Genomic DNA, 15,922 nt, shown 5'->3' with positions numbered 1-15,922 from the left:
TATTAATATTATAAATGTGAAAGTTTGTGAAGATGTTTGGCTGTTTAGATGTTTGTTACTCAATCAAGTCTAAACAGCTGAACCAATTTGGATAAAATTCGGTATACAGATATTTTGAATCCCCGGGAAGGACATAGTAGGACAGTTTTTATCCTAAAAAATTGCGTAGATCCCCCGGGATAGCGATAAATAATTACTAAGTGGATGCAGTCGTGGGCAACGGCTAGATAGTTAATATTCTACAAAAGGGTTTCTTAGAAAATAATCGTGATAGACAGTCAGACAGACAACGATGTGTCTTTAAGGAACCTTAAAAAATATATAAATGAAGTCGGTGAAAAACAAAACAACATTAAATCTAAGATTACTTAGTAGAGTTAAAAAGGCTTCGGTGAAATCTGATTTCCTGAAAGTACGAATGAGTATTATGTTACTAGCCAATCGCCAAAGGAATAAAACTTAAAACAGAGAAAAAGGAAAAGCCATTAACGCAGAGCCGATTAGTACTAGGTAGTATTTTTCTCGGCAGCGGGGCTCGTTTGAAGCATACCAGTGGATTACTTTGTACACATATTTTTATTGTTTCACGACGATTTAACGAATAAAAAGTTTATTTTATTGACTTCCAATAAAAAATACTTTGTTGATATAGTTGTAGCTACCATACTTCAGCACCTGCTTCAGCTACCACTTGTAGCAATAGTATAAGGGTAAACAAGATTGTCCTTTTACTAAAAATTGTTTTAAGAAGAAGAGATAGTAAAATAACAATTAAATTATGATCTGACACAGCCATTTATATTGTTACTGTTTTATAAGTAAAGCTTAAAATGCCTTTAGTACCTACTTTGTGTCATAAATAAACTCAGACAGAATGAATTGTTTCAAACTAGCGATAATGACCAAGTATTAAGGGATTAAGCTACTTTTGAGCTTGACTGTCCCAGCTATTAACTTTTAAGAAGAAATTTTCAATAAAGTTCAGGCTAAAATGGTTGACCTTAGTTCTACTGCCAAAAAGCTAAAGTATGTATATGGCATTATTAGATTTGGAAAAGCCCGTTAAAAATAGTACTCTTTTTTATTCATAGAACTTAAAAGCTACGGTAAGCGCTGTGTGCCGCAGTGAAGTGTAGACGCGAGCTGTCTTGTTTATTTTCACCCCGATGCTGTTAAAGTATTTTATAGAGTATTATAATGTTTTATCAAGTTTTAAAACGTGCATTTTATATCCTGTCTAATCTTGCGTTAATTGAAAATTTCCACCAGCGTTTTTGTGATGCCTACCCTCCTTTAGTCTGTTCGCCGAAATTGATAATTCTCACCTCATATCAAAAGCGGCCTGCTAATTACTTTTACCGATAAAAACAACATTCAGAAATAATGAATACCTGTATAAAACAGAAATTAACAAACAAACATTCAAACAATATAATCGAAGCGCATTTCTAAATGAAATGGCAGTATAGCCACCGCGTCCGCTTGGTCCACCCGTGTTGCGCTTGACAACAACTGTGTGCTTCGTACCACGAAACTCTTTTCACGTAATGATTAGCGACTCACCTCATACAGTTTGCGACAAGTAAGTGACAGTCGTTATTCCGAGACGTTACCATAATTAGTACCAACTTTCGGCAAACAGACTTTAGTTGAACACGAATATGTAACAGCATACTGCGTCCTATTTTCGTAAATGGAAAACGAATGCTTTGCCGTAAATCCTTATAGCGCGATTCAGCTCTATTACATTAATTTACGAGCGTGACTCTTGCACCAAGGCAGGGTTTGTGAGTTCTTTCCACTTTTTTACGCACTTACTCGTTTGACACGACATAACTCTTTGTATGGGATCAATAACATGGGACAAATTATCTTACGTACCATTACATATAGGTGTTTTTCTTTGTTTATGGTTGATGGTTTAAACCATAAACATAATGTTACTAGGGCTTAAACTAGGCCTCAATAATGTATTTAATGATGTTAGACGTCTCAATTTTATTACCCGACTGCGAAGAAGGAGGGCTATGTGTTTGACGCGTATGTATGTATGTATGTATGTATGTATGTCTATTCCTATGTCCTCTCGTAACTACTCAATCGCTGCACCGATTTTCATAAATGATACGTCATTGGATTTGTCTTGATGACGCGAGTGACACTGGGTACATGAAATTCTTGAAAAATCAAAATGGCGGATTTTTGGCGCCGTATTGTAAGTACTTATTCAAAAAATGTTTTTTATTTAAACCTATCGCGTGGGGTAGGTATCAAATGAAAGGTAATAATTAGCCCATTCTAAATATATCAAGTTTATAATCGTTTTAACATACCATTTTAACAGAAAAGTGTGAAATAAAATAATAAATTTAAAAAAATCAAAAAATCCGACTGCTTTAAAAAATACTAAAAAGAAGAAAACAAGTCTAGTGGGCTAGAACTTTGTTAAGTAGCTAACTTAAAGTTCAACAGTCGGGACCCATTTAAATAGTGACGTTCAAAAATTCTTACCTAATGAGTCCTGACTGTTGAACTTTAAGTTAGCTACTTAACAAAGTTCTAGCCCACTAGACTTGTTTTCTTATTTTTAGTATTTTTTAATTAGTTAGTCAAAACACTACGATACTTCATCTTAAAAGTACCTACTTGTTTTTTTAATATAATGATGGGAAATAAGTAAGAATGTCACCTGATGGAAAGCAATGACTGCCACCCATCGACAATTACCGGTGCATTCCTTTGCGAAAAGAGTGAGATACATAAATTATTTGCCCAAATTATTCGCGTTGAAATGTAGGTAATAATCATTTATATCTCTCATACTACTATTTACTAAATATGATCATATATTAATTAGAAAATTTTATAACTTACACATTACCTAAACTAAAGATAAATCCTAACTAAATAAAACAAAAATGTCAAATAAAATAAAATAAAATAAAAAACTATTACTATTACCACTACTACTAATACTACTAATATTACTATTACTATTATTACTAATAGGTACTATTTACTTGACTATTTATTTGCTTGCTTCTTAAAACGGTCAGTAGCTCGACAGTATACTCGACCGATGCAACTGCTGAGCGAGACTTTCAAGAGAAATTGTTGCGGTCCAGTCGTGATCGAAATTCGAGCGCGGCCCTGCGTGTTAGATTCCACATAACGGCAATAAGTACCTTAATGACCCAGAACATATGGCCAATTTGCACTTTGCCGCTCGTAAAGCTTGGCGCAACGTCAATTATTTTTGCGCTTTGCTATAGTATTGTGTAAATTGTTCGTGGAATTAGGTAGCGAGTGATAATAGGAGATACGTAAATGTGTAGTACTTAAAAGAAAATGCTGTCAGTATTAGATATTATAACAAATTTTTCCATGTTAGGTTTTTTGAGTTCCAGTCGTTTGTCCCTGGCTTAGCTCACAGACCCTTAGCACTACAAATTTTTACGGGAAAGAAGGGTACGTGACGTGAGGATGACTTTATTTCACATAATAGTGTCGTTGGATAGGTTTATTTTTTTATTTTTTGCAGGCTTGTGTAAACTATTTTTCAACTCATCGATCTGTTTGTAAAGTAGGTGTTAAGTTTCAAATTGCAAATAGTCTTTCCCAGAATGGTCTTAGGTGGGTGAAATAAAAAAGTACATTTTAGTTACAGTTTAAGTACATTACATAATGAAATAAGCTATTACTATGTAGCTTTGCAAATTAACGAGTATTAGATAGTGGATTGAAAATTTTTTTATTACGCAACTAGTAATAATAAGATTAGACGCAAATTATGAAGAATAATTGCAATTTGTGCAAGTGTGGTATTTGTGTTTATTCATCCGCTAACCTAGGAACTCACACATAAAAAAGTTTAAATATATTTTTTGAGCCGGTCCATTATCCAGGTTATGAATTGAAACAGGCCTAATAAAGAGCCACGACGATGGCGATCAAGCATGCACGGACCTGAATGGAATCTTCATCCATCAGGGAGGCTTTACAAGGTAATCTCAATCAGGGCGCAATCCGTAGTAGCACAGGGAGGCTCGCATACAATTTAGTGGCGAGGAGCCAAAGGGTAGGTATACTGACCTTCCGACTTGGAGGTCGGACGTGTGAGGAATGCACGATTCACTTGTTTACTTCTAGACAGCATGACAACTTGACTGTTGCATTTTTAACGCGTTGTAGTTCGTCTATTCTACCTGCGTACGTACGTTTATGTTGCTTATTTGGGTTGAATGTAGGGCTATTTAAGGCCAGACTGTATAATTAGTAAATCAATACTTAAGCTACATCTTTGCCTTCACCTGCACTTAACACCACGTGAAATAGAGGCAAATCGCTAATCGTTTTAAAAGTAGTAGTAAGTAGTAGTAGTGTATATATATTTAAACACGAATTAATGTATTTACTTTACAATTTACATTTACTTGATTTTTTTCCATTATCTAGTTATTTGAACTGTAACCAGGCGCGTGCGGCACACTCCGCGATTTTGTTCTCCGCTACAAGTAGATGTCTGGGGCCCCCTAGAGTGTGCTATTCAGTCCTCGGATCGCCCGCTGGACGACGTGCTCGCGCTTCGCGTCGTAAGTGTATACTCTTTATGTACGTACGTGTGTGTGTGTGTAAAAAAGACGGCCGGTAAATAAAATGAATAATTATTATTGCATGTTAACATTACCCATCAGTCACGTTATTTTAATACGTATTAACCTGTTGAAGAATAAAGCAATAAAGTTTTGCATGACACTGCAGCAACGCATGCTAAAATGTGGTGTAGTAGGTATAATTGCCTAATGGCTATTTATTTTCAATCCGTTCAATATGGATATCAAATGAAAGAGCTTGAAAATTAAAATCTTTACACGAAAAAAATTAAAATCGAATGTGGCTGCCACCACAAAAGCAACGGTAAGCAATATGTAATCGTCTGTACCTTAGTTCATTCGCAATAAATTTTGTTTATTTTCATTGTTAATTGTGCAACATAAGTATACTCAAACGACATCTGGTGATGATGACATTTCTAACCTTCACTAGTGTATTCCGAGCGTAGCAACCCTAGCACTACACGTAGCTTCTAGCTTCTATGGGCGGTGGTGATCTCTCACCATCAGGAGACCCACTTGCTCGTTTGCTATCCAGTTGAATAAAAAAAAATGTGCCGCGTGCGAGTGAAAATGAGTTATGCGATAGACAGAGAAGCATAAAGTAGACACGATTCTTATACTTAAACGTCACTTTTGTACGGCAAAGAAGCTTCTGTACTTGTACTATTACTTATTCTGTGCTGTAACAAACCTATATTCTAATTAAAAAATAAAAACCTGGCATTTATTCGGTTTCTAAAGGCTTTTTTAATTTGCCACGAGCTTTGCGGTGAAGGAAAACATCGTGAGGAAACCTGTACAAACCTACGAAGCGATTCAATGGTGCGTGCGAAGTTCCCGATCCGCACTGGGCCCGCGTGGGAGCTATGGCCCAAGCCCTCTTGTTCTGAGAGGAGGCCTGTGCCCAGCAGTGGGACGTATATAGGCTGGGATGATGATGATGAAACGCTTTTTTAAGCAATTCGGACACTGATTGGAATAGAAGTATTAATAATTATCATCCCAGATAGCATCTATATCATTGACCAATATACTGTGTGAACGTATACATTTAAGTATGTATACATAACTCAATTTAATATTACGGTCAAAATTACATTGTGACTGACTTAATTGGTTCGACATATACGAGCCAATATGCAGTTTTAAAATATACAACTTTTCCCGCTACGACATTTCGTAGAGCTAACATTGTAACATTATCAACAGCAAATTAGTACCCACGTAGCGAGCGCTACGCTGCTACGACGTAGCCCGCGATAATATTTTAGTACTACAGTATATCGAAGTTATTTGCCTATAAATATTGGAGTATATTTGAAATATTAGTCAACGTTAACGCAAGTTTTATGTGTTTTTGTACATAGTTAAGACCTATAATACTTTAAAAGCAAAATTTTGTAATACCTACTAAGTATAACAATGTATAATCATACTAACTCATCTTGCTAATATTATAAACAGGAAAGTGTGAGAATAGACGTAGGATGTTAATTACTCTAGCCCTAGCACAAAAGAACTGTGGCATACATGAATTTTGGTAAAATGTGGTACACATATAGTTTCACCCTGGATTAACACATATATTTTTAAATAAAATAATAGAAACCTTAAAAAAACTTTCTTGGGAAACTTAGGGTTGGTATTTTTTCTTTAAATTTTAATCAATAGACAAGTGTTTCTTCCCAAACCAAAAAAAACCTTCTCCTTTTTGAAGTAGGTTAGTTATCAATGATTCAGAAAAAAACAAATTTAAACCGAACACTTAAATCGTGCTACTAATACTAAAAAATTCCTTGTTCTTCTTACACAACCAGTACTAGTAGGGGCCAAATGATTTCCTAAATTAATTAAGTTCTGACACTGACGCTGGCTGCTAACGTGGCGCGCTCGCTTCGCTCGCTCGGCTCGAGCGCTGTAGTCGCAATTGTGCCTAACATTCTTACTCGGTTTGCTCGTCGTCATACTTAATTTTTCGGAACTTAAGTTGATAGTAAAATGCGAATTACATTACCGAAATCTCTTTGATGTAGGAAAATTTGGCCCCTTCTAGTGCTGGTTACGTACCTAAGATTGTTATGTACGAAGAACAAGGTACGAAATTGTATTACCTACTAAGAAAGAAAAACCGTCCAAGAGCATGTCGGACACGCCCAAAATAGGGTTCCGTAGCCATTACGAAAAAATTAAGTAATATTTTTCTAAGGATTTCGTATTTTGTACGTTGTAAGTTTAGGTATATTTAATACCAGGGCTGCTATTTACTATTAAACTACTAATAATTCTCAAGAAAAATAACCGTTATAGTTTTCCTTGTAAGTTTGATATACTTACTACCATTCTGAATTTTTTCCACCCAGCGGTTTAGATTTTAGAGGGGGGGCCCGGACGCTCAGTGTTAATGTAAATTTGCAAGTTGCAATTTTAAAGTTGAATATTTTGCAAACAAATCATTGCATCGAATTAAAAATTTTAAAAAACCCCCGACACCAAAAAACGCCAGCAAAAATTAAAAAACGCCCGAAAAAAACGCCGACAAAAAAACTCCGCCAAAAAAGACTACTAAAAAGTAAACAATAATTTTGCACTACCTAGCTGTTGCCCGCGACTTCATCTGCGAAGAATTCGTTTATCCCTATCCCCTATCCCTAAGTTAATTTAGTATAAGTACCACGTAATAATTTTTTTTCTCTAAGCGTCGTCGGTGTCGGGGGACCGCTAAGGTTAACAGGAAACTAAAGTACATATGTTGTATTTTTTAAAGTATTAAAATGGGGGGGTTAAAAATCTTTTTAGCGAACCCCTAATAGTTTTGTAAGATCTATCCAACGATACCTCACACTACAAGGTTGAATGAGAAAAAAACCCCACTTTACGTCTATGGGTGGTACTCTAAAAAAATTTTTTTTAAATTCTTTATTATACTCTTTTGTCGGCAAAGCTTACATATATATTTGTGCAAAATTACAGCTTTCTAGCATTGATAGTCCCCGAGCAAAGCCGCGGGCGGACAGACAGACAGACATGGCGAAACTATAAGGGTTCCGTTTTTGCCACTTTGGCTACGGAACCCTAAAAACTAGATCATACTGAGCTGGTAAAACCCAGAAGACTACAAGTATTGTTACTCTGTGATCGATGTGTATTAGTGTAAATAATGTACAAGTACACTAGAATTAAGAACAAGGTAGAGAAAAACATTGGTTATTGCCGTCCCTATTTCAGAGAGGCCAGGAAAGTGAGAGATTAATAAAGCAGCAACAAAGTACAGAAACTTGCTTAAATATTCAAGGAAAGGACTACTCCCCTTAGAATTACTGTTGTAACCTATATCTGAAACAAAAGTTCCAGCAAACTAATCTCGACGTAAAGTGCAACTTTCATAAGAAATATTGCTTGTTTATTTGATGAGTACTCAGTTCTGTTGCAAAGTGATATTAAATCTACGAAGAAAATAACTGTAGGTACGAACCCTGCTTGAGATGAATTATGATTCCTTAACTGTCGTTTTCATCAGAAGATATTCGTAACGATTCGTCACAGAAACTTCTTAGACAGAAATTAAGCTTATACAAATAAATGGAACTGTGTTAATAGAACTCTAGGTACTTATTTCGTTGGAGATTTTTAAAATGTATAAAAATGTATTTTTAATACAAGTTCTTAGACTATTGTATTATCATAGGAGATGAAAGTTATTCATTTACCAAATTTTAAGTAACCTACTTAAGACCTAATAAAACAAGTTGTAAGGCATCAAAATATCTATGTTAACTATATCGTGAATGAAAAACTGAATAAACTACTTTTATAATGAATGGTATCTTGTCCAAATAACGTCACTCTTTATTAAGCATCTGAACAGTGTGTTTGATTAACTAGATTTATCTCAGAAATCCTGTTAATTTAAACTTTATTTTATTTTTATTACTTATTGCTACACGTAGTAAGTACCTACATACATTATGTACTGTAAAAAAATCAAAACATAAAGCCCTGTGGCAGACCGATGGATGATCGGGCAGACAGACTTGACAAATATACAGCTGAGCCGTAGGATCTAATTACGGAATTCTAAAAAACGCTATATAAAATGACGTAGGTGTCACCAACATCGATCCCTGGAAATGTTGCTAACTGTGCAAAAATGAGCCAAGAAGAAAGACCAATAATTTTTTGATTACGCGAGGAGACGGAACTAAGGGCGTTTTTTGCTGAAGAGGTAAATTAATTAAGAAATGCTAGTAAAAGGCAAATCGTGTCGTTTAACCGTCTTTTGTTTTAATTTATTGCCTTGTTAATAATAACGTTAGAGTTGCGACGTCATTTATACGCAATAAAAAAGGTTATGGGAATAAAACTTGCATATCGTTGTGCGCAATTGCATTAACTCAAGCTAGAACTATATTGTTTATTGCTAAAGTGCTCAAAAAGAGTATTAAAATGGAATAATTTTTAATTCACAGGTTTTTTACAGTCAAACGAGTAATTGAAATTGTAGTTCACTTCGGAACCATTTAACATTAAATTGTATTAATAAATGGAAATGTGTAAAAAATACATATAAATTCATTTAGTCCGTCTGTAGGTACAATGATCCAGTGTTAGTTCAGCCACTATGTAAACCTTACTTACTCTTAAAATTAGACCATTAACATTTCCGCCCACGTCTCAGTGCCGGAGACACTGAACTGTAGTTCCCATGCAGGCCCAATTTGGGAAATTCACATTTAACCCTTGAATGGCTTCGAAGGTGTGTGAAGGTTTCTTCGCTAGGAAAAAGTTATACTACATCGACAGATATTAAAACTATACCTGGCCGCTCATAGACCAAATTCCATACAAATTTGGCCATTCACCTTTATGTTTATACAACGGCTTAAACACTGCTTTGAATGTTCTCCTTACGTGCCTTACCGCAGCAGTCAGCATCGGCACAATGGACATCACTTTCGTATGCATATTTTTAATATCGATAAAGAAATCACGGGCATTATGTCGATTGAATTCGAGAACGGCAGGACGCTGTCGCCGCTAACGAGGTTGGCTCAAACAATCAGAAGTCAAGCAGAAATTGATGGGGTGCCCCTGCCCCGTACACCCACATAGATGTCGACGAGTACCGACCCGGTTTAATTAAAAGACTTCACTCAAGCGAAACTCGCAATATCGGAAGGTTTGTCCTTCTGATGTTGGCGTCAATATGTACAGGGTTTAGAAAATTCAGGTGTATAGGTGTATACCGGTCAAATGCGTGTCGGATCACGCGAACTTTAATTTGTGATCCATTTTGTATAAAAAACTCTTTGAATTGACGTACAAGATAACAGCTGATATTGGGTATTGAGTGGGCCCTGATTAAAGATCGTGACTGTCCATACTACCGTGGTGGCTAATAATCTATAGATTAGATTGTTTTTTTTTTTATTAAAATTACACATTACATGTGAAAATATAACGAATTCACAAAAAAATCGTCGAAAAAATACAATAAGTAGAAACATGTGTAAAAACATGGTCCAAATAAAACAAAAACAAAGTACCTACTTACGTACCTAAGTATATTTGGTATAACATTTTCCATTGACTATTAGGTACTCGTTAATTTACAACGTGCACTAAATAAAATTGTGATAGTTTTTAGGGTTCCGTAGTCAACTAGAAACCCTTATAGTTTCGCCATGTCTGTCCGTCTGTCTGTCCGCGGGTAAGCTCAGAGACCGTTAGTACTAGAAAGCTGTTATTTGACATGAATATACATTATCAGTCACGCTGACAAAGTGGTACAATAAATGAAAGTTAAAAAAAATTTTTTAGGGTACCTCCCATAGACGTAAAATGGGGCTGACTTTTTTTTCTCGACTAACCCTATATTGTGGGGGTATGGTTGGGTAGGTCTTTTAAAATATTATTTGATTTTTTCGTAATGGCTACGGTGGCCTATCCTGGGCGTGTACGACACGCTCTTGGCCGGTTTTATTTTTTTATAGTTACTTAACATATTTTTAAACGTTTTTTTAAGCCGACAGTTTTGCTGGGAGACATTCGAGTCTAGCAAAAGGTAGCATTTCTAAATCTAAAAAAATACAACCTTCAACGACTAATTCACTAACTTTCAACTAACATACAATATCTTAGCTAAGCCACAGATAAATAAACAGATAAAGTGATAACATTTTATTGGTTACTTGTTCTACCGAACCCTAAAAATCTAGCTACATGCAATGAAACTCGCTCCGAGCTAAGAATAGTGAATTCACACTTAAACAAGGATAAAGTTTCCATCATTGTTAGCGGTAAGGTTATTAATACTTGAGGCTCCTTTACGACACCGAAGGCGGGTAACCTGGTCCTATAATACGAAGTGCAAAATTCGAACTTTGTATCTTGCCGTCCTGCTGACGCTAATATTATTTAATACGAGAGTGAGTGGGACGGTACGTACGAATTTTGATTTTCGAATTTCATAGTAGCCCACCTGTATACCTATTTTTAACATTATGTCGCTGAAAACCTCATTGCAGTTTGCTTTATTTGCAGAACGAAGCAAAATCCGCAGCGACTTAAACTAAAGCTAAAGCGCTGTTAATTGTGAAATTCTGCAGCACACAAGTTAATGAAATGTAAAACTAGTCAGAGCTGCGCGGTGTTTATGCACGAGGCAATTTCGCGTCATAGAGCCCATTAAAATGTGTTTGTATGTAGGTAGTTCATACATAACACAGCCACAGGACTATACAAGGAATAGAAATGTCACGCGAGCTAAAAACGCGAGACGCACATATTATGGCTAAAAAGCTGCAATTATTTATTTTTCCAGTTCAAACAGAAACGGTATTTGTCAACTGATGAATTTGTCATATCCCATGCATTATACTATTTATTATTGCAAAAACTCCCTGTATGTGATAAGTTCGCCTTAGGGGTAGCAAACGTGAGTATTTGATAGTAACTACAGCTTAATACCTCCACGCATTCGTGATGATCTAGTAAGGAACCCTAAAATGGTGACATTGGATATTGAAGGAAATAAAAACGATGTCATTTCTATTCCTCTTAGTAATTCTGTGTACACAACCCATCGAGTTCGTGCTAGATACAATGGGCCACTTCTAGCGACGCATCGCTGGACATCAAGGGCACACTTAAGGCTAGATTACACACAAGTGGTCTGGAAGAAATGTACTTATGTTTTCTTCCCAGCGCGCAATAAAGCATTGTCATGTTAAGGAATCCTCGTAATAATATTTTGAGTGCGGCACTCGTGAAAGATATGAATTAAATATTTATTTTTATCGTTTATGAAACATTAAACTTACCAATAGCAAAAATACCTTTTACTAATATTATAAATTATAACTACCAGCAATTTACATCAAAGTAAATTGACAAGTAATAATCAAAGTATCAGTCGGCTGTCATTTACACTTAATTACTTGTCAGTTTACTTTGCTGTACATTGCTGGCAATTATGATTTTGTTAGAAGGTTAACAGTCTGTTTTTTTTCCTTTTAATGGTTTATACCTTCCTTAAAAAAGCCTGGCTGCCGGTAACACGCTATCCGAAGAATTATTTAAGGGTATAGTTTAAACTTGAAGTATTATACTGGACATCTACTTTTATCTTGGAAAATTGTGTTGTAAAGTAGCTTGAATCTACAGAAGTAATTATGTTAACCCGAAAATGAACAGCATTGTAAAAATGTAAACCGTTAAATATCACATGAAAAACATGCGCAGGCAGTTTTAAGTAAATAAAATATTTTAAATAAGTAACGAGGGAAACTGGTAAAAGATACACACAAAGACACACTCAGGTAAATATTTATATATTTTTAGGGTTCTGTAGCCAAAATCTCCTCTCCATAGATAACATTAACGAACTCTATACTCTTATAATTGAAGTCACGGGCAACGGCCAGTATTAATGTTGCACTTTTCCTTTAATGGAGTAACTTCCACCTCAAAATAATACACGCTTAATAATTGGTTTAAAACCTTTAAGTCCCTTTGTGGGTCGGTTTCCATCCAATTATTCAGATATATTAAAAAATTCTAAAGGTCCTTGAAGAATGCTAAGCTTAAGGCGTAAGAGGCAGCGCCCCTAAAATGTCAAGTCCTTTGGGTCAGCAGTTTTCAGCGCGAATCTTTCAAGCGGTCATTGGCTAGGAATTTTCCAACTTTCATCTCAGAAGTCGGAAAGTAGGTACGCTATTACAACGAAGTAAGAATGTTTTTAGCACAAGGACGTATATAACACAAAGATCTCTGTTATAACCCGAATGGCGTGATTGATTATTACATGCACTGTATTAGAATACCTATAAAGTTTTTATTGACAGTAAGCTACGAAATCAAAATTAAGTCCCTGACCTCTATCGTAGTTTTTCAAATGAATCCGACCCCCGGACAGTAGGTGATAAACGTAAAATTTGAAACAGACGTAGGTATTATTTTATTATGTGCCAATCATAAATTAGTAATTAATTTAAGTAAAATAAAAGCTACTATCTAGTAATAAAGCTGTCCAGGTTGAATTCAAACATTAAAAAAATACATTGCGCTACTTTTAAAGGCCTTTGTAAGTGTATTTATATTTTTAAGATATCAAAAACTAATATAGCAGTTCAGTAGGTATTCCCTATGATAAAAGATTAAATTAAGTTACTGTAAAATTAATTTTAATGATAATTCAAATACACAATGGAAAATATTAATCTACAAACCATGATTACACTGAATAGTAGATTATCTTTTGATACATAAGTAGTAGTTTCAACGTTAAATCAGGATTTGATCCGGCTGCAGCGGTATTAAATAAAACAGAGGAGACCCAACTCCGCCAAGAAGATTATAATCTCACTAATTCCACATTTAGTGCCAATCAAGTTAAATAAGTAGTTATCAATTTTATGATTTAAATTCGGGTTTTGTTCCGCGTACCTTGATTTACCCGAATTTAAATCATAAAATTAGTATTGACCGCTAGTGTAAAACATTGTGTTAAATAGTTATCATACCAAGGGTGATATCTAAACACAAAAACGTTGCAAATGCGCGTTAGGTCTTGTCTGCTACAAGCCTGTATAATTATAAGTAATTTTACATGATTATAATATTTTAGCCAGTTCAAAATGTATTTTAAGGTAAACTGTCTTGAAAATAAGAACCTTCTTTAAAAAGACAGACAGAAAAATAAGTATAGTTTAATGAAAACGTCTTGAGTTGAGTAGGTATGAATCACTATAGGTTTACCTTACTTACGAGTACAAATAAAAGAGTCATCAGTTATCTCTGTCCATACTTACAATACAATAAGGCACGACGATCTCGCAACGAATGTAGTGATTTCGACAAAAATGCAAGGTAAGGGTTCTTTTAAGTATTAGAAATCGTTTTGGAAAGGTCTTTGTGATTCCAGATCATAATAAGAAACTAGCTTTTGCCCGCGACTGTGGAACCCTTATAGGATCACTTTGATGTCCGTGCGTCCGCCTGTCTGTCAAGACCCTTTATCTCGTAAACGCGCGGAGTATCGGTATCGAGTTGAAATTAAAACCCTAAACTCATTTCAATAGCCCCGAAAGCTGTGAAAAAATGAAACTTCTAAGTCAAGGCAATCAAAAGCTACAGTCATTAAAAAAGTTGTTTCCATACAATTCGCCTTAACAGAAAAAGTTATAGGGTATTTCCGGCTTTCCTAGAAACTTGGAATTTTGCAAAAAGGTAGCTTTTATAGCACAATACATAAACAAAATGTGAAAAACATATTTTTTCATGTCTGACTGTCTATGTCAATAAGCAATCTAAAATTACCCCACCTAGCGTTTTTTTTTGCTTATGAGCTTAGAAGGCTCTGCTAACACAGGATATTCATAAATACCTACAAATTTGTACGGAACCCTTGATGCACGAGTCCGAGTCAAAATTCATCGATTTATCTTCCATAACGACGACCTTTATATATAAACTTTCATCCCCTATTTGATCCTGTCACAGGTAGAATAAAAAAAAATGCTCATGCGAATATCTATTTATTTTCATTAAGTGCCTAAATGCCGAGTTTCATAGGATTTATCGATTGATCTGTGATAATGACGACGTTCCATATAAACATTTATCCCCTCGCAGGTAAAATTTTCAAAAACGCTTGAACAAATATTTATTTCTTATTAGTGCTCAAATGCCAGTTTTATAAAGAACCATGACAATCTTCCATATAAACTTTCATCCCCTATTTCACCTCCTCACAGAAAGAATTTTAAAAAACGCGCGATAATATTTATTTATCTCTTATCACGTGCCCAAATGCCAAGTTTCATAAAGAACCATCGATTTATCATCGACAATGACGATCTTCCATATAAACTTTCATCCCCTATTTCACCCCCTCACAGGAAGAAGTTTAAAAAACGCGCGAACAAATATCAATTTATCTGTTATCACGTGTCGAAATGGCAAGTTAAATAAAGACTCATTAATTTATCTTCGATAATGACGACCTTCCATATAAACTTTCATCCCCTATTTCATCCCCTCACAGGTCGAATTTTCGAAAAATCTCAAACAAATATCGACTTATTTCTTATTAAGTGCCTAAATGCCAAGTTTCATGGTTTCATCTTCGACAGTGACGAACTTCCAGCACATTAACTTTTATCCCCTATTTCAACCTTAAACTCTCTTTTTTGCGATTAAAGATAGCCTATGTTCTTTCCCAAAGTCTATTCTATCTTTGTACCAAATTTCATCAAAATCGGTTTAGCGGTTTAGGCGTGAAAGCGTAACAGACGTTGAAATAAAAAATACAAAAAGACTCCAAATAACCAATCATAAGTCATGTTTAAGCTACAGAAATGTGTTACTTTAACCTCTCTTTAAAAAAGCCACATACTGTATCTATTACTTATGATACAATATTTCTATCTTAGACCACAGGCAATACCATTATTTCTAAAACAACTATAAGGAAAACTCTAACAGGACCACATTTTCTTGTAAAGGTATTTTTTTTCTTTTTACTTCAAATAATTCCCTATAACATCGGAATGATACGAACTTGATCTCTAATGGGGATTTTTATGTTCCCGAACACAGTCAATTTACAGATGGGGCGCTTGTTTTGTGGATGTCTGGGTTAATAACTACCTACCCTACCAGTAAAAGCAATCAAATGATTAGAAGTCGTACCGAAAACCGTAAGGCTGGTTCTTAGCAGGATCTACTACATTACGTGTCACTCTTATTAGGAATTAGGTAGGTAGATGAAATACTAATACACAATTGAAGTACGGATAATTGTACTA

At 35.1% G+C, this 15,922-nt stretch overlaps 1 protein-coding gene across 1 annotated transcript in view; it reads right to left on the bottom strand.

Annotated features, from left to right (window-relative positions):
- The window catches only part of mub (poly(rC)-binding protein mub), a 251,124-nt gene that overhangs the window by 163,617 nt on the left and 71,585 nt on the right, over positions 1-15,922 (bottom strand). The gene's annotated exons all lie outside the window — the stretch shown is intronic.

The sequence above is a fragment of the Choristoneura fumiferana genome, chromosome 4 (genome assembly GCF_025370935.1).
Source record: "Choristoneura fumiferana chromosome 4, NRCan_CFum_1, whole genome shotgun sequence".
Classification (NCBI taxonomy): Eukaryota; Metazoa; Arthropoda; class Insecta; order Lepidoptera; family Tortricidae; genus Choristoneura; species Choristoneura fumiferana.
This window is presented reverse-complemented; position numbering and strand designations above follow the sequence as displayed.